Below are 26,769 nucleotides of genomic sequence, written 5' to 3'. Positions count from 1 at the left end.
GTTTTGTTTGTGAAGTCACAGCACCTGAAGGGAGAGGCGGTCCCCACATCGCTGTAGTTAAAGAGGGGCGATTTCTAGGCTTGGGCTAAAAATCCGTTCCGCTCGCGGAAATTGCGATAATTTGACATTTTCGCGTTCCGCGGAGAGAGCGCGAGAATGTCAAAATTTCCGCAATCCGCATTTTACCGGAAATGTTTTGCTTGCTCGCGCTGTAACATAATACATTCTTGCGTGCGCGCGATCGCCTTACCTAAATCCCCGCGTTCGCCGACAAGTTTTCCCGATCCGGTCGCGTTCTCCACGAGATGTTGGATTGTTGGTAGCCAATTGCGCTGTCTCGCGACTGTTCGCGCCCGCAGTAACATCATTCGTCGCGCGATCACGTCTTTCTTCTCGCGATCATGCATAGCGAGACAAGTGAAAACAAGATGGCCGCGCTCGCGAGCAACCGCATGGTAAAAGTTGGTGAGCCGCGACCACGCAGAACATACCGCGTATGGGCGGGAAAAAAAATTCTGCATCTTCGCGATATTTACGCGTGTTTGCGGAGATTTTTAACATTTTCACGATAATTTGCGAAAGTGAATTTCGCAAATTCCGCCCACCCCTAGCGATTTCCAATATCTTCTCACTCGCAGGCGGAACCAGTAAAACAAAAGTAAGCGGGTCAGCACTGGCTGCAACTGCTTACAAGTACACAGAATGCATGTGCCTCTGCACTGCATGAAGTAAAGTAAACGCAAATTGAAAACGCCGTCAGGAGAGGGAAACCTGGTGTACGGAACATGCGGGCCCCTGCACCACAACAGCTAAAACAAACAATACTCTATTATTAATTAAAAACGATTCCTGACTTAGAAGTCAAACCAAAATAAGAACTATTAGGAAAATGAGACACCCTGCACTTCGAGGAACGCCGGCAGCAACCTTCACAGAAAGCCAGGCCCATAATCTCACAACTCTGTGCTGCAGCGTCCTGCTGCCTCAGGCTGACCTGAAGTGTCCATCTTTTGAGGTCAGGGAAGACAAACTCCGGCCATCTGCAGTAATTCCTGGGCGCCCAGGTCCATTGGCAGGAAATTGAAACAAAAACAAATCATGCTGCTGCAGCCTGAGCCGAGTCCAGACCCTGTAGGTAGTCAGACAGAGTCTGTTCATGTGCACTGACCTGACAGGCACACGCATGACCCATGTTCGCCCATGACCAAAAATCAGTACCAGGGTTCCAGATATCTATACAGGTGGCACACTTAGGGTAGGGGTATATATATATATGCCAATACCGGGCATTCATTATTTTTGCATTCTTTACAACGTATGGCACATTAAGGCCAGGTCTATAGGATTTCCCAATAATTGTTTCCAATGTAGTTAAAAAAAATTGTTAACTCCTGCATTTGCCGCTGACCGCGGCCCCCGCAGGGGGCCACTCGGCGGTCGGCGCCTTAGTGGCCCCGGGGCCCCGGTCACCCCTCCCCACTCCCTCCTTCGGGGGGGGGGAAGGGACACAGACTGGTGCCCCCCTCCGTGTCAGGGCCGGAAGTGAGGCGCAATGCGCGTCACTTCCGGGCCCAGGTGTGAGGGGGAGGCTATTTAGCCTTCCCCCACCCTCACTGGCGACCTCTTTTGTCGCCCACCTCGCCTCACCTCGCACATCGGTCTGTCGTCTGCGCCTTCCTCGCTGCGGTTCCGGCCCCCACGACGTTTGTTGTCTTCGCACTGCGCTACTAGATTACGGTGAGTCTTGCAGCACCCGCTCCGCCCCGGCCCTGTCCCTGGGCAGTACCAGGTCGACGGGGCCCGGTGGCGAGGATGGCCACGGGCGGAGGGGGCGCAAGACAGGGGCATGGGTAGTTTAATAGTCGGGCGTGGGCAGAAGAGCATTCGCGGGTTTTAATTATACCTCTTTTCCGTGGCATGCCCGGAAGGGACCTTCATGTTCGCCTCGGAAATAATTCGCGGTCTACACCAGCCCCGGCCCATGCGGCTGGCGGTAAAGAAGTAGGGGTTATCTGGGTGCTTCGCGGGACACGCTGTCCTGCACCGCTGGTATCGACGTCGTCCGGTTTCAGCTTAAGTAGACTGCCATGAGTGCGTTCCAGGAGGGGCCATTGTCGGTTTTAATCAGCCTCCTCCTATTTGTCCGCATATGGGGTGCTGTGGTCCTATTTGTCCCCATGTGGGGTGCTGTGGTCCGACCTCCTGATGTTGCGGCACCCAGGGTGGGAGCGCAACGGCACGGGAAGCTTTCCATGGCTAGCATGTTGGCTCAGTCTGGTGTGTTGGGCTTAGGGGGCGGTGTGATTGCAGTGCGTTCGTGCTGCCTTCCGCCCGTCGATCCGCTTTTGATTCCTCGGACTTCTGCCGAGTTACGCGGCTTTAGGCCACCACCGGGTTGTGAGTGAGGTGCGGGGGGCGTTACGTTCCATCGTCACGAAAGACACATAGGATGCATTGCCAGGGGTCGCGCTAACCATGGGGGATGGCTTGTTGTTGGCCATATTTGCTTACGCCGATGGGTTGATCGGCGTTGCAGAGGTCTCCGTGTCCGCGCGTGGCATCTGAGCAGCTCTCAGACTTGCTACCCAGTAAGCCACATTGTTTGAAAATTGTGGCGGCAGAGCTTTTAAGCCTCCAAACGAATTTTGAACTTAATGGTACTTCTGCTCGCTAAGTATTTTCCTGTGTGTTCAACTTCTTGGCTGCTCTCAGAAAAGTGGACAAGCTGCAGAAAATGAAAAACGTTTGCCGCGTGCCTCTAGGTAGCGCTACCCATGTTGACTTGAAGCACACTTCACGCGCACTAGCTGACTTATTAACGAAAATGGAAAGCTAGGTCTTGCTTTACAGACTTCAAACTCTTTCTAAAAATAGCTTCGTTCGGTTGCGCGCTATAGTATCCTGGGCAAACCAATTAATCTTTCCTTGCCCCGAAAGGTATTTTAAATATGGTACTCAGGCTCAGCGCTCCGAGGACCTTTGGGTCTAGCCCGCGCAGTGACTGGGTGATTCATGTAGTGAGAGGGTTGGCCTAAGGGCTCGGGCGGTCATCATTGAATGTGGGGACCTGGTTTCAAGTCTCGGCAATAACGCTGAACAACCCAGTGATCCTGGGCAAACCACTTAATCTCCCTGTGCCGAACAAAAAGAAATGGCGTCCGCAACTGGGCTGCGTAAAGCGCTATGATACCCGATTTCCTCTCAGTGCCTGAGCATATAGGTAAAAACGGGGCTCATGCACAGCGGCCTAATACGTTCGGGTGAGCTCGCACTGGGTTTCCGTGCAAAGCACTTAGTTTCCCCGCGCCCGGAAACGGTCCGCTGGGCGAGGCAATAATCTCCCTCTAACCGTGCCCAGGCACTTTTCGGACGAGATCGCGCTGGGATCCTGGGGTAAAGCATTGGATCTCCCTGCGGCTTGAGTTGTATTAAAAACAGGGGCACGCACAGCGGTCCGATTACCTTCGGGTCGCACCACGCAGCAATGACCCGGGGCTAAGACTTTTAGGCTGGGGTTCGCGCTGTGACTCGGGGCAAATCTTCTAACCCCCGTGCCCGGATGTGTATGTAAATACGGTGCTTAGTTTCTGCTTGATGTAGCTCAGCCGGCAGAGCATTAGAATATAAAGCAAGTATCTGTTTTAACGTCACCGTTCCTGAATGCGTAATGTAAATACGGGGTAAAGCGCTCCAATAACTTCGGGTCGAGTTCGCGCTATATAAATAAAACAGGCGGCATGCTATGCGACACACAGATTCTTCGTTGAATGCATAATAGCCCTCCAATTCCCCCAGTCGTTGGCGCGATGCGTGAAGGAAACAACGGGGCCCACGAATGCGCGTTGCATTCATCGTATGGGCCCATGAAATTGTCGCCACTTCCTTGCAAGTTGGGGGTTTCTGGTGGAGGCTTGGCTCGAAACTTGTATGCTGCCAAAGTGTCATACGCTGACAAATTTCAAACTCTTCTCTGATGTAGGCATTGTTGCGCTAGGCGTATTAGGTTCCCATGACATTAAGTCACCTCCCTTCCGAGGGGGGTGCGGCCGGCTTGAAGCCGCATACCCTGTGCCGTGGGAGCCGGTAGGAGACTAGCGTGGGTTCACAGCCCCAATGCACCAGCACTGCAAGGCTTGGAGCTGCCTGGGTCCCCGCTGATCGCGGGCGGTGCAACACCTGTGGCGCTCCTTGGTAAAGGGTATCGCCCCCCTCCCGTCGGCGATGCTGCCATTGAGGGAGGGGGGGGCATGCAGTGGGCTGCGTGCGGCAGGCGCAATGGACCTGGCACGGGGATCGTTTAGTATGGTACGAATCTTGTAAGCTCCCCGTGCTGGAATGTGTAATGTAAATAGGGTGCTCAGGTAAAGCGCTCCAACACCTTCAGGTCGAGTTCGCGCTATATAATTCTGCAACATGTATTGCTGACTTCCTATATGGCAGATAAATGACACAAGTGCGTGCATTGTTCACATACGCGATTATGGGCATTAATAAACCCCCCGCACCTCAATGGAAAATCTGGTGCGGTGCTCGCGTGATCCGGTTTGGGGAGCGGGTAATATGGTACGAATTTCTGAAGCACCCCCTGCGTGAAGATGTAATGTAAATACGGTGCTCATGTAAGGTGCTCCAAATGCCTTCCGGTCGAGTTCGCACTATATAAATATGCATCATGTAATTCCTAAGGGCCCGGATAGCTCAGTCGGTAGAGCATCAGACTTTTAATCTGAGGGTCCAGGGTTTCATGTCTCTGGTCGGGCGTCTGCTTTTGGCTTCCGATAAGGCAGATACATGATACCAGTACATGCACTGTTCACATCAGGCGATTACGGGTATTACTAATCCCCCCACGCACCTCAAGGGTTAATATGGTGCGGTGCTCGCGTGACCTGGAATGGGGTTCGTGTTCTATGGTACGAATCTCTCATGCTCCCCGTGCCGGTATGTGTAACGTAAATACAGTGCTCATGTGAAGCGGTGCAATACCTTTGGCGTCGAGTTCGCGCTATACAATATGCAACATGTATGTGCTGGCTTGCTATAAGGCAGACACATGATACAAGTGCACATATTATTCACAAGAATTGCTTGTGCCCACATTCGCGCGCATTAGAGGATTACGGGCATTACGACTCCCCATGCACCCGAATGGGTTATTCGGTCGGTGCTTGTGTCCGGCGCTCGAATAATTTCGCGCTCATTACGGTTTGAGCTAATCACCAATCAACCGTGCCCGAATAGGTATGTTAATACCTATGGCTCATGTACTGCACTCTAATACCTTCGGGCGGGTCACGCCGGGACTCTGGGCAGATAATTTAATATCCACGTGCCCGATGATGCATGTATATACAGTGCTCATGAACGGCGCGCCATTACCTTCGGATCGAGTTCACGCTGGTTTGCGACGCTGGGTAAATCAATGAATATTGCCGTGCCCGATTATGTATGCGAGCTGCTGGACCTGGTATGCCTGGGTTCCCGAGGGTTGAGGACCTGGCGGCTCATGATCTCACTCCCGTGCCCGAATATGTGTGTAAATATGTTGATCATGCACAGCGCTGCCATACCATTCGGGTCGAGTTCGCGCAATATGAGAGTGCTAATTACAGCGAGGGTCGCGCAGTACGATCCTGACCACACGTGTCCACGTGTAGCTCGTCTCCAACCTTTTGCTGAAGGGGGGCTTGGGTCGTTTGTCATTGTTGTTGTTGTCTCGACACCCACCCCCATTGCCTACGGCCTCGCGCTCCCAAGTGCATCAGTCCTTGGGTAGGTCGGACCAGAGTCGGGATAGTCCTAACGTAGAACGGCCATTGCCATATTAGTAACAGTTAAACACGGGTCGCTGCCGACAGTCTATAAGAGGTATGCTTATGCCCGCAACTCTGCCCCGCCAACATGCTTATGTGGGCCGCCTTCAACTGTCACTCATAGTGGCACTGACATGGGGGAAACTTCACATAACTAACTGTAACCTAGACACCCAGGTAGGTGCCTAGTCGGGCAGGGCAAAGCAACCGAGATGGAATGATAGTTATTATCTAATGCTAAAGGAAGTCTGGATTGAGCCACTAGATGGGTGTAGATATGGGTGTAGCTCAGTGCCCCATTCGCATTGAATACGGGGACGCACTGACTTAGCACCACATAGGTTACCGGCGTGAATGACCAGGTGGTTGCGGGTGCGCCGCTCGCGAGCAGATTTTAACCCGTGGTTATTCGGTGTCTTGGAGTGTACCTCTGTCTCAAATCCACCGATAGTTCATTGTTAAGCCGATTAGCCTGCAGCACACTGAGCTGGGCACCATAACCAAGAGTTAGGCCTGCAGGAGAAGTAGCGGAAAGAACCGTATAGGAATAGGTCCAGGTGTACTTTGGGGGGCATTCCACTGCAACCAAAGACAGATTTCGGGTTGCTTCAGTGAAGACCTTCCACCCGCGCTTTAGCCAGGGCGGCTTGTGGGTGATATAGTTGTTATATAGCAAGGGTGCGGTCGTTCAAAAAGTTTTGTAAACACCACGTAGAGCCTCATGGCGTCAGGGCATTATGGACCATGCAGCATTCGCAACATTCAGAATAGGGCCGGTATTTGCACCAAAGTTTCCGGTTGGTTCCCACCGGCTTGTCCGCCCCCGAGGTTACCCTTTAGGGGTAGAACCTGAGACTAAGGGGGCATCTCCTGCTCGGGCGTCACAAATAAGCGTTAGCTACGCGGGGATGGAGTACCATGCAGGTCCTGCCACCACTGGGTTCCCTCCAGTCGATGGGATAATTTTAGGTGGGCCCACGAAGTCTACGGTTCCTGGGAAGCTTCCAGCCGTGGGCAGTTAGCAACAGATGAAAGTATCAGCGTGTGGGTATCGGACATCTGCTTTCTGGGAGCACCGTGCCCTGGGAGCACGCGCGTTGCCCTAATTCTGAGGCCTACCCATAAAGGGGCCGAGTAGCAAAACAAGTAATTAGGCTCCATAGGCGGGCCTCGGGCCTCACAGCTGGGCCCAGGGAAAATAGGGCTTTTCTTAATGTCTAGAGGAGCATTGCGGTTGGGGGTACCCCCCACCGGTTTCACTGGTTGCGTACCGCAGATGCGGGAGACTGGGATCCGGGTACGGACATGTTACCGCGCTAGGGGCGCTGCCAGCAAACATAGGGTGCTGCTGGCACAGTAACTGGGGTGTCAGCGGGGCAATCGCAAGGGGACAGTATGTCAATAGTACATTTGACACACCCAGGGTGCACTAAATCTCCACTTCAACGGAGCAGGAATTTGGCACTGCTGGGGATGCTCTGGGTCCTTCTGAGGAGCATGATGGGAGGGGCGTAGTAGGACTTAGTCAATCCTCAATGCTTGAACTTTACTGACGGCGCGCAATGTTAAGCCAGACAGATTCCCGAAGCTGGTATACCTAGGGGGTTACATCACTGAGGGATCTGTAGGGGCATAATTCCCATAAGGAATAGGGGATGGTGGGCAGGGGCAGGAGTCGCCCCTTGCCCACGGTCACGCGCTGGCAGCTAGGAGCACTCCTGTGCTCCAGGTTTAGCAATCAGAGGGGGCTGGCCAAAGGTTAAGTGAACCCCCTCTCGCCTTCATAGCCTAAGAGGGCAGGCCCAGAATTGTGAAGAGGGTAACCTGCCCGCATGGGGGGCGAATAGTTCTTGGCACATCTCCCCAGACCCAACGGGTCCTTTATTTCAGCAGACCCTATTCCGATTAGGATAGCGTCTCGGGCCTTGGGGGCTTAGATGGGGCCATCTACAACACCAGGAGCTATAACTCAATGGTAAGTCTTGGGTTCGAGTCCCGCAAACGCTGTCAAAGTGTCAGGTGTTGGCAAAATTTCCAACTCTTCTTTAACCAGGAGCCATAGCTCAATAAGTCTTGTGCTACGGTTGTAATGGTCTCACAGGACAAGGGTTCGAGTCCCGCGAGCACTGTCAAACTGTCATGAGGTGGCAGAATGTCAAACTCTTCTGTCTGCAGGGATGGTTCCCTTGCAGCTAGTTGCAGGAAGCCCTAGATGGGAGAGGTGCAGGTAAGACTATAGCGGGTTGGTGGGGGGCCCTGGCTGCGACGGTTAGCCGCCTCCAGGGCTGTGGCGGAGTTACAGGGCGATCTGGAAGCAGGCCGGTACAAAGGGTACCTCTGCGTGGCACCACGTGGTGCCTGAGCCAAAACGAGGAGCCTCCAGAGAGGTCCCGGAAGCCGGTCGGCGCCCCGCTAGGCCTGCGGGCGGTTGTGGGCCTGAACAACCGGGGGCTTGCTATGCGACGCTCCGCCCCGAGAGGGGGGGTGTGAGTAGAATTTCAACGGCACGTGATCGTAAAAAAGAATCACTTGGGGGGCAGCACTTGCGGGTGGTTCCCGTGCTGCCCGGCTCATCAGGCGGGCAGGTGAAGTAGATGGCCACCTGCCCTTGGATCGCCCGTAAGATAACCCACCTATTACATATACTGGAATTATGTAATAAACCTGCAGCATTTGTTACCCACTTACAACTGTTTCTTGTGTTTTCATTGGGTAACCTAATTTGGGGGAGGGGGGAAAGCGGGGTGCTCCTGGGGGTACTATGCCGCTGACCGCGGCCCCCGCAGGGGGCCACTCGGCGGTCGGCGCCTTAGTGGCCCCGGGGCCCCGGTCACCCCTCCCCACTCCCTCCTTCGGGGGGGGGGGGCAGGGACACAGACTGGTGCCCCCCTCCGTGTCAGGGCCGGAAGTGACGCGCAATGCGCGTCACTTCCGGGCCCAGGTGTGAGGGGGAGGCTATTTAGCCTTCCCCCACCCTCACTGGCGACCTCTTTTGTCGCCCACCTCGCCTTTTCCCTCCCTACCGCTTACCCGGCGTAGGCGTGGTTGGGGGGGTTTTTCTGAGCGTTGTAATGTTTTCCTTTTCGTTGCAGGCGGAGTTACAGGGCGATCTGGAAGCAGGCCGGTACAAAGGGTACCTCTGCGCGGCACCACGTGGTGCCTGAGCCAAAACGAGGAGCCTCCAGAGAGGTCCCGGAAGCCGGTCGGCGCCCCGCTAGGCCTGCGGGCGGTTGTGGGCCTGAACAACCGGGGGCTTGCTATGCGACGCTCCGCCCCGAGAGGGGGGGTGTGAGTAGAATTTCAACGGCACGTGATCGTAAAAAAGAATCACTTGGGGGGCAGCACTTGCGGGTCGTTCCCGTGCTGCCCGGCTCATCAGGCGTGCAGGTGAAGTAGATGGCCACCTGCCCTTGGATCGCCCGTAAGATAACCCACCTATTACATATACTGGAATTATGTAATAAACCTGCAGCATTTGTTACCCACTTACAACTGTTTCTTGTGTTTTCATTGGGTAACCTAATTTGGGGGAGGGGGGAAAGCGGGGTGCCCCTGGGGGTACTATGGTTTCAGTTCATGCTGATGCACTGTCCTCCTCGGAAAACGTCAGAAGTCTCTTGCAGACAGTGCCGGCTCTGTTCTACAAAAGCTCCATGGAAAAGGCGCCACTCCGTTAGTATTCTCGCTTCTCACTCTTATCTGAAGTGCCCTGCAGCCTCGGCTTTCTCAAAGTCCAACTACAGTTTCAATCCGAAAGCAAGAAAAAGCACCGGAAAAACAGCCAAAGCAACAATACGCTCAGCAGAAAATATACGTAGACAACCCAATCACTTTACAGCGCACTAAAAAAAGACGAATAATTTCTCATCCGTCCTGTAAAACTTACTTTATTCAATCAACGGTACACGAGGGGTACTGCTACTTTTATCGCGAACGTTTGTGCAGAAGTCCAAGAATCAGCTGTCGCGCACTCAGTGTCACGTGACCGTGCACGGGCCCTTCTTAAAGGGGCAGGAGTGCCGGGGCTTCACTGAGGCTTGTCGGTCCGGCTGGACTTCATAGTTGCACTAGATTTTATATGGTTCACAGGAAAAGAGCTCTAATTGTTTGTTTATGAGCTTTAATGATTTGTTGACAATGCGGCATCAGCCTGAAGCACCATGTCCGCCTCAACAGGGCGTACTTTTCTGGAGAAAACGCTCCTTATCTAGTTTTTCTTTTAAAGATGCCCGGATGTCAATGTCACGGTGCACCGTCCAGCTGAGGTGGGAAGTATTATGTACCCCTGACCTGCTATGCAACAAAGAAAATCACCCTCTCTCGGGGCATTTGTTCCATTTCATCTCTCCGTGCAGTCAGGAAGAGTGTTGCGTTTTTGCAGTACCCTGCCCCTTTTTCAGCACCCGCCCTTTTCCCCATTCATCGCTGAGAAAGAGCCAGAGGGAAAGTGTGGTTTGTCTGTCCTTAAATCCTTTCGCACTCTCTGCTCCCCCCGCCACTTTAGATCAGTCCACCAAGACAGGGGGCACACATGCAACCCCTCTGCCCACATCTCTGCCAACTCTCCTTTGAATTAACATGTTTATATTGCATTTAAACAATTGTAGCAACACAATGATATTTACATGTGGTGTTATGTGATGTTTTGTATTTGTGTAACGCACGACTCACCCAGGAGGGTATCCTGAAGCTGATGCAAGAGCTGTATGGGCTTGTAATGTCTTGCTGGACACCTATAGTGTTCCTGAGTGTGATGTACTCCACTTTACACCCACCCATCACAGGCGTCACTTGTCAGTTGACCCTGCCAATAAAAAGGGTTCGGGCCACGTGCTCCTGCCCAGTTAACCATCCATATCACTGTCAGTGTGACCTGTTTTAGTAGCATGTGGGTCCAGGGTCCACATCACTACAATGGCGATGAGGGGGTCTAACAGGCCTGGCTCCAGGAATTTTTATTTGGGTGTGCCAAGGGTGCATTCGGGTGGGCCACTGCAGGCCCGATTTGTCGCTTATATGTCTAGCAAGACCTGCTTCTGGGCAGTCCTTTATCTCTTCTTAGTCTTACAAGGTCCAGTAAAACGCATTCTTTTCCAAGTCTCTTTCTAAATGTTATCATTCTCAAAAAGTGTTTTTTTTGCATGTTATGTCCCTTTGATGGGAAGAGGAGGTTTCTGAGGTGGGAGCATCATGCAAGTGCCACTACTCGGGCTTCCTCTGTGCGGGCCTTCAGGGAGAATCCCTCTTCATCACTACCTCCACCAGACCCCTGAATCTGCAACGCACTCCCTTCCAGGCTTGATTATCCACTTTTCTACCACCCCTTTCCAGTCCATCTTATCTCACAGCTGACCTTGGGCACCAGCCCCATACCAGCCACTATCCGGTTCCATTTTCATTATTCCTGGTAAAAAACATTAGTAAAATCACCTCCAAAATTGAAAGATTGAATAAAGCAGTAAATGTAAGTAGCACGCACTTTAAAGTATGTTCCACAATTGCCCTAATGACACGACTGCTAACTAAATAAACACTCATTTGTAATGCAATAGGTTTCACATTTGCAAGAGTTTAAGCTAATGGCATTGTAAATGACAATGCCTTTTATTTATTGTTGGACTTGGCCCTTTTTGGCTAAAGTTCCCTACATTTGTTGCTTTCCCCTAGACCTTTTTTCTCACATGGTGTTGCCAACTTCGATGCTTTGGGCACTTTGCCACTGCTGATCAGTGTCAAAGTGCAATTGCTCCATGTGTTAAGTGTAATGGTAATTGGTTGTCCATGATTGGTATGTTTGCCTTCCTAGTAAAGTCCCTAGTAAAGTGCACTATGTGTGCCAGGGCTGGTAATGCACATGCTACTAGTGGGCCTGCAGTACTAATTGTGCCACCCACACAAGTAGCCTTAAAGAGAGAACTCAGGCCTGCCACTGCAGTGCCTGCGCGCAGTTTGTTAAACTTCCATGTTGTCCTGACAAGTGCACCCACTTGCCAGGCCTTACCCTTCCATTTCTATGCACATCAGACAACCCTATGGTAGGTCCAAGGTACCCCCCTGGGCAGGGTGCAGTGTATGTGAAAGGTAGGATATGTACTGAGGTGTGTACCATGTCATGACAGTGAAATACTCTCCATTTAGTTTTTCACTGTTGAAAGGCCATCTTGCCCATAGGACAGAATGGGGAGGCTGTGTAATATGTTTCCAGCCTATCTTCCCAAAGGCTTAAGATGGAGGGGTGAAGTTTAGTGTGCCTGAACTCACAATTTAATACACCTTTTTGTGAAGGAGGTTTTTGCATTGTGTGTTTAAAAAACACTCTTTTAGAAGTGGCTGGGTTTTTGTGCTCTAACATTTCTGTGTGTCTCTGCCTGGTTGTGGATTGCCTGTCTGGATCTGTAAGTGATAGGATCTGGAATGTCTTGACCCATGGGAGGAGGTGAGACAGCAACAGGCTGACCTGCATCTGGAGTGTAGGGGGGAGGAGTAGCCCCTGGAGATGAAGAGGCCTGGGTTGCTGCCATAAAACAATTACTCCATCTCCTGCTGAGTGATTAAGGATCCAGACCCCCACTATCAAAGGAAGAAGGTGTCACTGGCAGGGAGACACCCAAAATTGGTTTGGACAGGGGTCAGTGCCCTCCTGAACACAAAGACTTCAAAGACTTTGAGGGGTATAACTATGAGAGCTGAAACCCCTGAACGTTGGATTGGATTGTTGGATTGATAAAGACTGAAAAGGATTGAAACTACTTTGTGGTCAAGAGGAACATCTGCCAAGGAAGAAACAGCTGAAGAGACTGACGGAAAGGACTGACCCTTGCTGTGTGTTCTGGGTCTGGCCTGCAGTTTGCTGATTTAACCAAGCAGAGGCTAAGGGACTTTGCTGTGTCCCCCTGCTTGAAAGGACTATGCTGTGTGCTGTGTCCTGAAGTAACTTGTCCCCAGGGCCTGAGGAGAGATGGCTCCCAGTTCTGGAAACTCAGGAACACAAAAGTTTCCAGGTGTGTCTCAGCAACACTTTGTGCGTGTGCCTTTTGCAGCCTGAGACCCTCGTAAGAATTTCCCAGTGATCGTGGCCACCAGGAGTCCAAGCGAGTCTCAGCGACGTTGTGTGTGTGTGCTTCGTGCAGCCTGAGCCCTTCGTGAGGATTGTCCTATGATCGTGTGTACCTGGAGACCAAGTGAGTCTCAGCAACGCTGTGTGCGTGTGCTTTGTGCTGTGGAAATTTAGTTCGTAACTGAACATTATCTGCGCCATCTTGTCTCTCTCCAGCGCCGCACGCAGAAACACATGGCGGCCATCTTAGACACCATGGCCCCTCTCCCCGCTCATTGCCGATCGCCAGCGCGTCCCTCTGGCGCTGCGAACATCCCCCCGCGCGCTGGCCACCCCCGCTCTCTCATACATGGGCCATAAACCCTCTCCTTCTGCGTGACCCTGCCATGGAACCACATCCCGCGCCTGACCAACACCTCCTTTCATCCCATACATGGCCATACATCATTTTGATAACCCCCTTCCTCTGCGCCCGATTGTCCGAACCGATCCCAGGCCATCACCTAGCCCTGCGGATGCAGTTTATTGCCCCTACTGTAAGGGAAACAACCCACATCAAAGGGATTACAGTAGATCAACACCCCACCCCCTGAGACCCGACCAGTCGCACACACCCCCAGGAATTGGCGGAATGTCCAGCTGTGTGATAGCCATCTCCTACTATGGGTGGGGTGGGGACTTCTACTGTAGATATGTGTGGGAACAAGCTTGAAGTGGGGATTCCAAGGATGTCTTTCCATACATCAAAGTCTCAACAAGAATGTATCACATGTAATAAAGCAATAAACCTGTGTATAAGAGGCCAGGCCTCAGAGATGTGGTTAGAGCACCTCGAGACGATACCCTGCTGTCCGATCTGACGTGTTCTGCTCCGACGGAATAAAACTTTGTTTCCTGCCTTCCAGTCTCCGGCGCCTGCCTCTTTTATTGGTTAATCATCGAATGGTAAAAGAGGCGGTTACCGCCGGGCAATGCTTGAAAGGTTATCGACTGAACCTGCCGCTACCATTTAACAATTGGCGTCCCAAGCGTGGGGCCCATCAGTGACACGTGGATCCAACGGGAGAGGTCCCAACGACAGAGTGAGCGACTGCAACGATCGGGAAGAGCTCCTGCCCGATAGACCCTCGTGTGGCAGCCGATCATCCGAACTTCACTGGTTCCGAGCAGACCTCTCTCGAGTGATCTACGGTCCTGACTGGGAACCATCAGGAGTGCCGCGGCAAATACGGAGAGTAGAGGACGATCGGGCGCTGGAGACGGAAGACGAGAAACTGTCCATGCGGTCCGGGTAAGGTCGTGTAACACGACAAATTGCGAAACGATTGATTGATTGATTGAAAATACTAGTATTGCTTATTTGATTGTTCTTTTTGAGATATTCACTGCCTACAAACGGGGAAGAGTAGAAATACTCTCTCTCCCTTTGCAGATAGTGAAGGGTAGGTAACGCGGACTTTTGTCCCCCTTTGTAATCTGTCGTGCCTATTTTTCTCCCCACTGATTGATTGTCCGAACATTGATTGTTTTTGAAGAATAGTGCTCTTTGAGATATTCTCTGTTTGCAAATAACGTAGAATAGAAATATTCTGTCTAGTCTTTGCAGATAGTGAAGGGTAGGTAACGCGGACTTTTGTCCCCCTTTGTAATCTGTCGTGCCTATTTTTCTCCCCATTGATTGATTGTCTGAACATTGGTTGTTCGATATTGGTTCTTTTGAGGTATTCTCTGCTTACAAATAACGTGGAATAGAGATATTCTGTCTAGTCTTTGCAAGCAGTGAAAAGATAGGTAGTGCAGACTTTTGTCCCCGTTGTAACCCGTCATGCCTATCTTCTCCCCACTGATTGGTAGTTGGTTCTGCCCGGACCGCTTATTAGAGATGAACCATCCGGCTCCACTGGAAGGCACCACTAATAAGGACATGTTTACTAAATATGGACTAGTCGCTGTAGCTTATAGCAAACTATGGCATAAATATACAAAGAAGGACTCCGAAAGTCAGTGGCCACTGATGGGATCCTTTGATGACCATAAAATAGAAACGGTAGAAATAGCTCTACGTAGCAATAAAACGACGCCCACTATGCTCGACAGTATCGGCATTTGGCGCAAAGAAACAACGCAACGGAAAAAGAGAGAAGAAGTAAAGGCAGAAAAAGAACTACGAAAGGCAGCTCACCTTGCCGCCAGAAAGTTAGAGGAAGAAATAAAGGAGAGAAAGGAAGCTAAACAAAAACAAGAATCTGAAACGTCAGGCCAGTGCCCTGTTAGGACCCCCTCTACGCTCTACCCTGAGTTGCCTTCCAAGCAACGGGCGAACGATGAATTGCTATTAGGTCCTCCGATCATCTACATGCCCCCTCCATACGCTCCCTCCCAGCCTATAGTGCAGCACCCACAACTCCCGAACGCAAACAAAAGCAGTACCAGGGCCTCGGTCCTCGCGGCCTCCGCGCCGGCCGAGCCTCTTGTACTAAACACAACGTTAGCAATAACGTTAGATGACCCCGAGACGAGAAAGAAAGATTCCGCCAGAATGAATCGGCTAACAAAGGATGAACGAGCCGAAATCGATAAGGTAGCGCGAACACTAGTAGAACGGAAGGAAAGTGAGGAATATGTGACAGATACGTATAACTCGTATGCCGACAACCACAGACGACACTTTGTCGTACGACTCTGTTATCACACTCTGAATGCCTATGAGGATAGGTACCGGGATAAAGGTCCCGAAGGCTTAGCAACCTTGTATAGAAAGGTTGATATTGGGGAAGGGGGAGAGAGCGATGTGACGGACCTCTTCACACGTACACTCGAAGTCTTCCGACATCTTAAAGAACACAGGCAGACGACCAAGACAGGAACCCCCATAGCGACTGAACCCCAGGCAGGAAAAGCTGATACCATGATGCCCATCAAGGAAGCCGCTCCTTACTGGGTCCCCCCACGAGGTCAGGGAACACACGATGACATCAACCACCAAGACGCGAAGGGAAGGGTTGTATATAACTGGGTCTATCAGCCATGGGACCGACAAGACATCCTGACCTTTAGAAAAACCCTAACCGACTTAAGAAAGAACCCGACTGCCTTTTACACAGAACTAGGTACGGCCTTAGGTTCAACTATAATGACCTTGGCGGACATCGATTTGTTCTTCGGGTTATGTCTGTCGGCTGATGTGTGGAAGCAAATCCGGAAAGTCGACCACGCTGAGCCGTTCGGATATACCTAGGTACAACTCGATACCATAGACAAGCAGCGAGAACCTGGACAGAAACCTCTAAAGGCCATATTGGAACTCCCAGACAAGATTGTTCAGAAATTAAAGACCCTAATCCCAGAAAGGAAGGTAGACTGGTCGATAGTGACGGCTTGCCGCCAGAAACCCCAGGAGGACGTATCCGAATACTTCTCTCGATTCGAGACAGTGTTTTCCGATTATAGTGGCCAGGACATGACCACTGCAACCGGACATCACCTCTTTGTCCAGAATTATGTGAAGGGTCTGTCACAGGAAGTCTCCCAGAAGTTACAGACCAGCGAGAGTAGTTGGGCAGCCTCCAAACCCGCGGCTATCCTCCAGATGGCCCAGTACTACGAACACCAAAAGAATGAGAACGATAGGGCGTCCGAGAGAAAGAAAAAGGAGCTGAATGAAAAGGGTAATGATCGCACAGTTGCAAGGGGCGACCATAGGAAGGGAACCTCCCAAGGGAAACTACCAACTGACTGCTCCTAGAAGACTACCCCCTAGAGACCATGCACCCACACCCTACGCTGGACGCAGGGACTTAGACGAGAATCAGTGTGCGTTCTGTAAAAGGTTCGGACATTGGAAATCCCAGTGCCCGGTCCTTCTGGATATGAACAAGAATAGGGACACAAGAGACATAGCAAACAGCCCCAGAAATAGAGGACAGGGGCGAGGGTACACGAACGACACCACCAACGACAAGCCAGACAGACCAAACACCTTCGACCGCCCCGACAGAACCAGTGCCAGCAGTCCGACTACGAAAACACCCATGACTTTGCATAGGGCCGCCAGGGGCAAGGGAGGGATCCAGTCGAACTCCGTGTTGACCAGCAAGGTCCTTACGTCACTGCTAAGGTCCTGGGCACAAAGTCTCCATTTTTGGTAGATACTGGGGCAACACGTAGTGCGCTATCTAAACGGCTGATCCCAAGGGCACCCTTGTCTGGCTCACATGTAACCTCAATAGGCTTTGATGGAACGCCCTCCACTAATCCCTTGTCAGCACCAATCTCCTTTGACTTGGAAAATAACACCACTGACACGACATTTCTGCTCTCCTCCAACACCCCCGACGCCATTATGGGTCTTGATTTACTAAAACATTTCCGGGCTACCATCAGATGTTCCCCAGACGGAGTTCGAGTCATACTGCACGATAACCCAGATCTGTTCAGGCCTTGTCCCGCACTACGTATGTTCTCCATAACCGATGCTGACCTGTCCCTACTTGACACGTTACCCACACATCTATGGGCTAAAACCGACTCAGACGTAGGACGCATGGTGATCAACCCTGTACACATAACTGTCCGACCGGACGCAGTGCTCCCAAAGCTTCCACAGTATCGGATATCACCCGAAGGCGAGAAGGCATTGGTGGAAATCATCCAGTCCCTAGTCGATGCAGGAGTGGTAGAAGAAGTATTTAGTAATGTTTGCAACAGCCCTAGCCTACCCATTGTTAAGAAGCAAGGCGAGGGAGATGAGAAAGCATACCGCTTCATTATCGACTTACGAGAGGTTAACAAAGTAGTCATACCTCAGTACCCCGTAGTCTCAGATATCACCACCATCCTCACCCTGATTCCGTCCACTGCCACTACCTTTACCGTTATTGATCTCAAGAACGCATTCTTTTCCATCCCCATCCACCCAGACAGCTGCTACCTTTTCGGCTTCACCTTAAAAGCCCGTTCGTACAGATTTTGTAGGGCACCACAAGGCTACACCGAGAGTCCCAGCATATATAGCCAAGCCCTCAAAAGACAGCTGGATGCAGTTCAACTACCGGACGGAGTGGTGTTAATACAGTACGTCGATGATATTCTTTTGGCGGCCGACACCACTCCACTTGCAGTCACAGCCACCATCCACCTCCTCCACTTCCTCGCGGAGAACGGTCACAAGGTCTCCAGGAAGAAGTTGCAATTCTGCCAACCCCAAGTGACATACCTAGGCGACCTCCTATCCAAAGATGGGAGGAAGCTTACACCTGACCGAATTCAGACCATCCTAGAAACCCCTGTTCCCAAAACTCAGAAGCAAGTGCGGTCTCTGGTAGGCCTCACCTCCTTCTGTCGACAGTGGTTGCCAAACTTCAGTCTTATTATAAAACCTCTGCTTTCCCTGTTGGCTAAAGATGTCCCCTTCCCCCTCCCCTGGACACCCGAATGCCAATCCTCCTTCAAAGAATTACGAGATGCCCTTTGCTCAGCACCAGTCCTAGGAACCCCAGACTACACTAAACCTTTCTCCCTCTTCACCCACGAAAGAGAGGGATGCGCGTTGTCTGTTCTAACCCAGTCCATAGGTCCCAAGCAACGCCCTTGTGCCTACTTCTCTGCCACTCTTGACCCTGTAGCCAGAGCTTTGCCCGCATGCCTTCGAGCGGTAGCCGCCACTGCTGTCTCTATCCGACAAAGTGAGGGGATCGTGCTTTCGAACCCCCTCACCGTGCTAGTACCCCATGCAGTTGACACCCTCCTGAACCAGACTAAGACTCAACACCTGACTAGCGCACGACTGACTGGTTATGAACTGACTCTGCTTGCACCTCACATCACGTTGAAACGATGCACCACTCTGAACCCAGCCACTCTGGTACCTCTCCCTGACAATGACCCCAATGCGTCCCCTATACATGACTGTGTGACCCTCACCGACGAACAGACCAAGAGTAGGGTTGACCTCCGAGATACTGCCTTCCCAGATCCTGACGGAGAGCTGTGGGTAGATGGCTCATGCATCAAGCTCCCCGACGGCACCACTTCAGCCGCCTATGCAGTCACCACGGCCCGAACAGTTGTTGAGACAGCCCACATCACACAGCGATCCGCACAGGCGGCTGAACTGATTGCTCTCACACGAGCATGCATCCTAGCAGCGGGGACAACCGCAAACATTTACACCGACAGCCAGTACGCCTTCGGGGTGGTTCACCACTTTGGACTCCTATGGAAGGAGAGGGGATTCCTGACTTCCCATGGCACACCCATCCTACATGGAGATCTAGTCTCCGCTCTGACCGAAGCAGTCCTCCTCCCCACTCGGCTAGCTGTGATCAAATGCCAAGCACACAAAAAGGGGACGGACATTATAGGACAGGGAAATGCGCTGGCTGACATCACTGCCCGAACCACAGCCGAGAATAGGTCAACAACACGCATGTACGTGACCAGGTCACAAACTGAAAAATGGAAGGATGCTAGGGAAACCATTAGAGACATACAATTGGCCAGCTCACCACACGAATTGACTGAATGGGCACAGGTGGGATTGAAATATGATGAAGGCTGCTGGCGAACTAGAGACACGAACAAATGGTTGCTACCTGACTCATACCTGATTCCCATGCTGACCATGACACACTCCCCCGCACACATAGGGTCTGCCCCCATGATTGAACTCATCTCCAAAGTCTGGCACACTGACAAAATCCCAGACTCAGCTAAACGCCTAGTCCAACAATGTCTGATATGCCTCCAACACAACCCTGGTAAAGGAACTGCTGTACCCCGGGGAGGGTTTGGGGTTCCTAGTCACCCCTTTGAAGTCCTACAGATGGACTACATTCAGTTAGAAAGGTGCCAAACCCTGAAGTACGTGCTTGTCGTTGTGTGCGCCTTCAGCAAATGGGTGGAAGCCTACCCAACCCGCGACAACACTGCTATGACTACCGCAAAAGTACTACTGAAAGAATTCTTCCCCCGCTACAGCCTTTGTCGAAATTTTGTGGAGCGACAACGGCCCCCACTTCGTAGCCGAAGTTATCCAACTCATCTTAAAAGGGTTAGGTGTAAAACAGAAGTTTCATGCGGTCTTCCACCCCCAATCTGCAGGCTTGGTTGAGCGACATAATGCCACATTGAAACTCAAACTAGCCAAAATAGTTGCCACCACAGGACTGAAATGGCCAGACGCCCTCCCACTAGCATTGCTATCAATGCGTTCCACTCCTACCAAACACCACTTAACCCCCTACGATGTCGTCTTCGGGCGACCCATGAACCTTTGGACTGCGCCAAAACCAGCATCCATTCATGACGTCCCTGACGTCCTCATGTCTGACTATCTGTACAATCTAACTAAAACGTTGTCTGTTATCCATCAGCAGGTGCTGCAAGCCATTCCCGATGCTTCCAGGGGCCCCGGACACGACATCCAACCCGGTGACTTTGTCCTAGTGCGCAACTTCCAGCGCACCAAGAGTCTGGAGCCCCGGTGGACGGGCCCCCTGCACGTCCTGATCACCACCCGAACAGCTCTTTGAGTGGAGGGGAAACGTAATTTGCTGCATGCACACCACTGCAAGAAGGTATCATCGACCACCGACAACATCACCGCCCAAGAGGAACTTCCGGACAAAGACCGACCATCCCTGAGCTGCTACCCGAATACAGAGACACTTGAATTGACTGAATATCCCGATCCCACTGTGCCATCCAAAGAAGGGTATAACCTACGACGAAAGGAGGGAACTTCGGCTAAGCAGACCACGAACTAGGTTGAAATCTCAGAGCGGTAGCCTAGTCACCTCAAAGGCCTCCAGGAGAGAAACTAAACAAAGTCTGTGGTCCTGCCCGCTACCGAGTCCCTTGAAGATGATGGAAGCGCCCGACATGAAGATGATGGAAGCAACCGGACGTCCGAAGATCCACTACAAAAACCCAAAGACTGACAAAATGCACAGCTCAAAGACTATTGCACTTTTTATTACCCTTCTCCTTTGCCTCCTTCTCATGGTCACTTTCTGGATCATGGAAGAAAACGCACCCGCTCATAAGACATTGCTGACCACTGCTCAACCCACCACCACGAACGAACACCATCTGATTTCACTCTCACCCCAACTCCGAGAAAGACGTAAGGAGTTCTGGAATAACTCTTTTGTGCAACTGCTCCACCAACACAATCTTGCCGCCAATGCCACTAACTGCTGGATCTGTGGATTGCTACCACATGCCACTGGACATTCTATCCCTTTCATCCCTTCGCCTTTCTCTGTCCATGGCTCCTGCCTCGCTTGGCTAATCCTCCTGCAAGAAAGTTACAAGGACAATGCCATTTCCGGCAAAACTGTGTCGCACTTCTATCATGGGTTCTGGCTGAACCAAACTGGAAAAACCTTTGCCCCCTTTTGTCCGCTGAGATCAAACACCTCTTTCCATATGGACATCCCTGCCAAGGAGCGAGTTGAAATGGAGGTGTTCAACAACCCAGCCAGACCCACCTTCTCTTACCTCCGGAAACGAACGGCCGCCACCCTAACAGTGGCCCTATCCGTCGTCAACATCACAGGTCTGGTTTGCCTCGAAGGCCTAGGGACACAGCCGGTAGGCCACAGTTCCTGTCTCATCACCCGAACATTGAACTCAGTTGACCCACCCTCCTTTGTTGCATCCCCAAATATGTACTTCGTCTGTGGTACTAAGGCCTACACCTGGCTTCCGAAGGGTTGGGGAGGCACCTGCTACATCGCTTTTATCCTTCCTCCAACATATGTGGCTCCAGCAAACCATCACCGGCAGAAACGTGCAAAGGACATTGTACAAGCCGACTCCACTGGAGCACAGTTCATGGATGCAGTAAAGGGACTTGTTCCACTATGGGGTCCAATGGCAAACAGCCGTGCCATCCGGCACCTAACCCAGGCAGTCGAAACCACAATGAACATTACAGCCGGCATCCTCACCAACAACACCGCTGAGCTTCAGGCCGTCCGCCTGGTAGCTCTTCAGAACCGCCTCGTCCTAGACGTGGTTCTGGCTGATCGTGGAGGAGCATGCCGCATCATTGGGTCCAGCTGTTGCACCTACGTACCGGATAACTCACCCTCAGTCTACAAGGCGATTGAACACCTCCACAGACTTTCCGCAGAGGTTCATCAGGAGCAAGAAGGATGGTCGCTTGGGAGTTGGTTTTGGGACACTATTAAAAGTTGGGGGTGGAGGTTGTTTACGTTCATCCTAATACCGATTGTGGTACTGTGTGGATGTTGCCTGGGAATTCAATGCTTGCCACCTCTATGTTCACTTTTCACGAAATGCATCTGCCCTAAGGCTCTGAACTTTGAAGCAGAACATATGAAAGCTCTGTACGAGGTAGAAGTACGTGGTATTATGGGGATAGATCCGAACTAAACAAGCTGGCGAGATATGTTAAAAGGGAGGACTGTGGAAATTTAGTTCGTAACTGAACATTATCTGCGCCATCTTGTCTCTCTCCAGCGCCGCACGCAGAAACACACGGCGGCCATCTTAGACACCATGGCCCCTCTCCCCGCTCATTGCCGATCGCCAGCGCGTCCCTCTGGCGCTGCGAACATCCCCCCGCGCCCCGGCCACCCCCGCTCTCTCATACATGGGCCATAAACCCTCTCCTTCTGCGTGACCCTGCCATGGAACCACATCCCGCGCCTGACCAACACCTCCTTTCATCCGATACATGGCCATACATCCTTTTGATAACCCCCTTCCTCTGCGCCCGATTGTCCGAACCGATCCCAGGCCATCACCTAGCCCTGCAGATGCAGTTTATTGCCCCTACTGTAAGGGAAACACCCCACATCAAAGGGATTACAGTAGATCAACACCCCACTCCCTGAGACCCGACCAGTCGCACACACCCCCAGGAATTGGCGGAATGTCCAGCTGTGTGATAGCCATCTCCTACTATGAGTGGGGTGGGGACTTCTACTGTAGATATGTGTGGGAACAAGCTTGAAGTGGGGATTCCAAGGATGTCTTTCCATACATCAAAGTCTCAACAAGAATGTATCACATGTAATAAAGCAATAAACCTGTGTATAAGAGGCCAGGCCTCAGAGATGTGGTTAGAGCACCTCGAGACGATACCCTGCTGTCCGGTCTGACGTGTTCTGCTCCGACGGAATAAAACTTTGTTTCCTGCCTTCCAGTCTCCGGCGCCTGCCTCTTTTATTGGTTAATCATCGAATGGTACAAGAGGCGGTTACCGCCGGGCAATGCTTGAAAGGTTATCGACTGAACCTGCCGCTACCATTTAACAGTGCAGCCTGAGACCTTCGTGAGGATTGCCCTGTGAACGTGCACACCCGAAGCTCAAGGGAGTCTCAGCGACGCTGTGTGCGTGTGCCCTGTTGCAGCCTGAGATCTTCGTTATGGCCACTGCCTGGAATCCACAAGTCGCATCGGATGGCCCAAGTCGCGAGAATAGGAGAGGAGAGCGAGGTCGCACCCCCTAGGTAACGTGTGTCACCGCCTGGGGCGGGGTGCGGGCTCAGAGAGAGACGCTCTCGGCCTCTCCCATTCTTGCAGCGCGAGCACTGCTTCAGCTCGTATCGCGGCCCGTACTTGCCGAGGAGTAGTACCGGTACCAGAGTGCAGAGCTGCATTTTGGTTTACACCATACCCGTGTTGGGGGCATATGTTGGCGGAAGCTGACCACGAGTCAGTACGAGTGACGGAGAGACCGTCTAGAGCACCGTGAACGGTGCTGGAGTGTATTATGCATTGCATTATTTCTGCATTACGAACTACCTGATTGTTGCATTATGCATTGCATTATTTCTGCATTACGAACTGCCTGATTAGTGTATTACGCAGTGCATTATTTCTGCATTACGAACTACCTGATTGTTGCATTACGCATTGCATTATTTCTGCATTATGAACTACCTGATTGTTGCATTACGCATTGCATTATTTCTGCATTACGAGCAGCCTGATTGTTGTGTTACGCATTCCATTATTTTAGCATTACGAACTGCTTGACTGTTGCATAACGCAGTGCATTATTTTTACATTGCAAATTACCTGATTCTTGCATTACGAACTGCATAGCATTGCATTAGGACTGCATTGGATAATCTAGAATTGGTCATTAATATCGCCAGACCCTACAAGGGCTGGCTGGCCTAATAACCAGTCAGGAGGAATATTACAAATACGCATATGTTGGATTTATATTGTGTGGTCTCATTGTATATCTTTTTATATAAACATATACTTGTTTTTATGAAACTCGTGTGGAGTCCCTTTGTGGTGTCAGCATTGGGTTACTGAGAGTGTGGTTGCAAATACTTTACACACTTGCCTTGAAGATAAGCCTGGCTGCTCGTGCCAAGCTACCGAGGGGGTGAGCAGGGTCTATCTGAGAGGTGTCCTTCCTTTCCTTGACGTGGAAGCAAGGGTCTCTATTTGGACTAAGGTACCTACCTCAGACAACTAGAGACCCCCAGTTCTAACATTTATATTTTAAAAACCAACACATAAATAAAAGGCACTGTCACTTACAATTCCAATAGCTCAAACTCTAGCAAATGCAGGACCTATTGCATTGCAAATGCTTGTTTTAAATCTCGTGCCTCTTCTGAGCATGACACTCCCTCGTCCTGCAGGTCTTCAGATTCTTCATTCACTTCCTTATTTCATCAAGAGAGCACTTCTGTAATGAGGACACATGTGAATGGCAATTTATTTATATAGCACTTACTACTTCTGATGAGGCATCATGATTTAGTTGTTTCGGCTCTGAATGTACATAATGTACAGTGTCTATTGTGCCTTTTATTAAAGGGCTCCGACGTCAACTTGGACTACATGTGCACCATATAAAAGAAAATAAGCATTTCTGCAGTGTGAACCCTCTGGCTGTCCTTCAGACAGACCCTGTCCGTCACCCGTTCCAAGCAAGCACTTAAAAAGACACGCCCGCTGTGCAGGCTTCCAGCACATAGGCCATGCAATGAAAGAACATGACTGCCCCATACGTATGTCTTCCCCACATGTCCACATCAGTGTTCCGACCTGCCATTGGTTGTGAAGGGCTTGTTGGGTGTAAAGTAATAGGTGCAGCATGCCAATGAAAAGCACCGAGTAGATAGACTTGGACTGAAAGTACCTGTGTAAAAAACACAAATCGATGTTTTTAATATGTGTTATCAATTACATGACTTTGTAAAAAGTCAAAAGTTATTGGTTTTATGTATATTTTTGTATATTTGTTTGTACCTGTAGGGGATAGTGGTGCAGTACATCTTGTGTTTATTTTAAATGTAAATGCCCCTTTTGAAGGATGTTGGTTTGAATGGGGAGTGCTGTCTAGAATGATTTAGGCGAGCGCCACGGTATTGTTTCACATTGTTATGGTATGTATGGGTTTTTATTGAGCGCATATTTCACCCAAAGGTCTTATAGCGCTAGCCTGTCACAGGAAACGTGGAAAGGGGAGACTGTCTGAGGAGGAAACCGCTTCAGAACAGCCAGGTTTTGAGAGACTTGCGAAACTTTCTATGGTCGGTCTCGGTACGGAGATGAAGAGGGAGAGCGTTCCACAGAGTAGGGGCGACACAAGAGAAAGATCTTCCACCGTTCCTGCCGGTGCGGATCTTGGGAGGGATGGGAAGATGTTTATTGGTGGATCAGAGAGTTCTGGAAGGGTGATACCTTTTCCGTTTATTTGCAAGGAAGTGAGGGCTGTGGCCATTGAGGGTTTTGTGAACTAGACAATTGATCTTGGTTGTTATATGTTTTCTGACAGGTAGCCAGTGGAGAGCTCTCAAACTGGGAGTCGAAGAAGATCGAGGTGGTAAATTTAGTAATAGTCTGGCCGCCGTGTTTTGAAGGACCTGGAGTTTTGTTAGGTGCTCTTTCGTTGATGGAGGCCAGAAGGGCATCGCCATAATCCAGCCGGCTGATAATTAGTCCTTGCGCGAGAGGCATACGGGATGACAGCGGAACCCATTTCAAGATCTTACGGAGGCTGCGCATTAGTCCGTAACAAATGCTGGCCACATGGTTGACGTGGTCGGACATGGAGAGTTGGTTGTCAATCAGCATTCCTAAGTTATGAACAGCCGACTTGGGAGGGGGACAGATGCCAAATTGGGAGGCCACCAGTCACTTGCCCACAGGGTTTGTGCTTTACCGAAAAGGATAATTTCGGTTTTACTGGCATTGAGTTGTAAGTGATTGTTTAGCATCCAGCAGTGTATGTCAGACATACACTGCCTTAAACGGAGTTTAGTGTCAGTGGGGTCAGGACTGAGTGTGATTAGTAAGGGAGTATCGTCGGCATAAAATACTGTGTCAAAGCTGTGAGTTTTTATCGCGCTGGCTAAGGGAGCCACGTACAGGTTGAAGAGTGTAGGGCTCAAAATGGAGCCCTGGGGGACACCCTTATTTATCGGTTGGCTGCTGGAGGCAAATGAGCCCATTAGAACTTTGGAAGTTCGATCTGTCAGATAGCTCCTGAGCCAGGTCAGAGCGGTCCCCCAGAAACCCATCTCCCGCAGACGATTCAAAAGAGTGCTGTGGGAGATGGTGTCGAAGGCAGCCGATAGGTCAAGAAGGATCAAGATGGCAGATTGTTTGGCGTCGAGGGAAAATCGGATATTATAGACTATTTCCAGCAGGGCGGTTTCGGTTCTATGTGAAGCCCGGAACCCAGATTGATGGGGGTCCAGCAGGTGATTACTCTCGATGTAGGTGGTGAGTTGTTGGTTAACTAATTATTCTAGGACCTTCCCAAAAAGAGGGAGAAGGGAGATGGGCCGGTAGTTGTTAGGCTGCTTGCGGTCTAACGTGGGCTTCTTTAGTATGGGTCTAACCATGGCCTCCTTCCATCTGGTTGGAACAGTTGAGTGTAATAATGATAAG

The 26,769-nt window shown here is 51.1% G+C and overlaps 1 protein-coding gene across 1 annotated transcript in view; it reads right to left on the bottom strand.

Moving 5' to 3' along the window:
* Positions 1 to 9,817, bottom strand: part of THNSL2 (threonine synthase like 2) — a 135,038-nt gene extending 125,221 nt beyond the window's left edge. Inside the window, exon 1 of the mRNA XM_085642646.1 lies at positions 9,700 to 9,817. The gene's annotated coding sequence lies outside the window, so the exon portion shown is untranslated. The remainder of the gene's footprint in view (positions 1 to 9,699) is intronic.
* Positions 9,818 to 26,769: the final 16,952 nt, after the last annotated feature.

This window comes from Triturus cristatus, chromosome 2_2 (assembly GCF_964204655.1).
Source record: "Triturus cristatus chromosome 2_2, aTriCri1.1, whole genome shotgun sequence".
NCBI classification, from domain to species: domain Eukaryota; kingdom Metazoa; phylum Chordata; class Amphibia; order Caudata; family Salamandridae; genus Triturus; species Triturus cristatus.
This window is presented reverse-complemented; position numbering and strand designations above follow the sequence as displayed.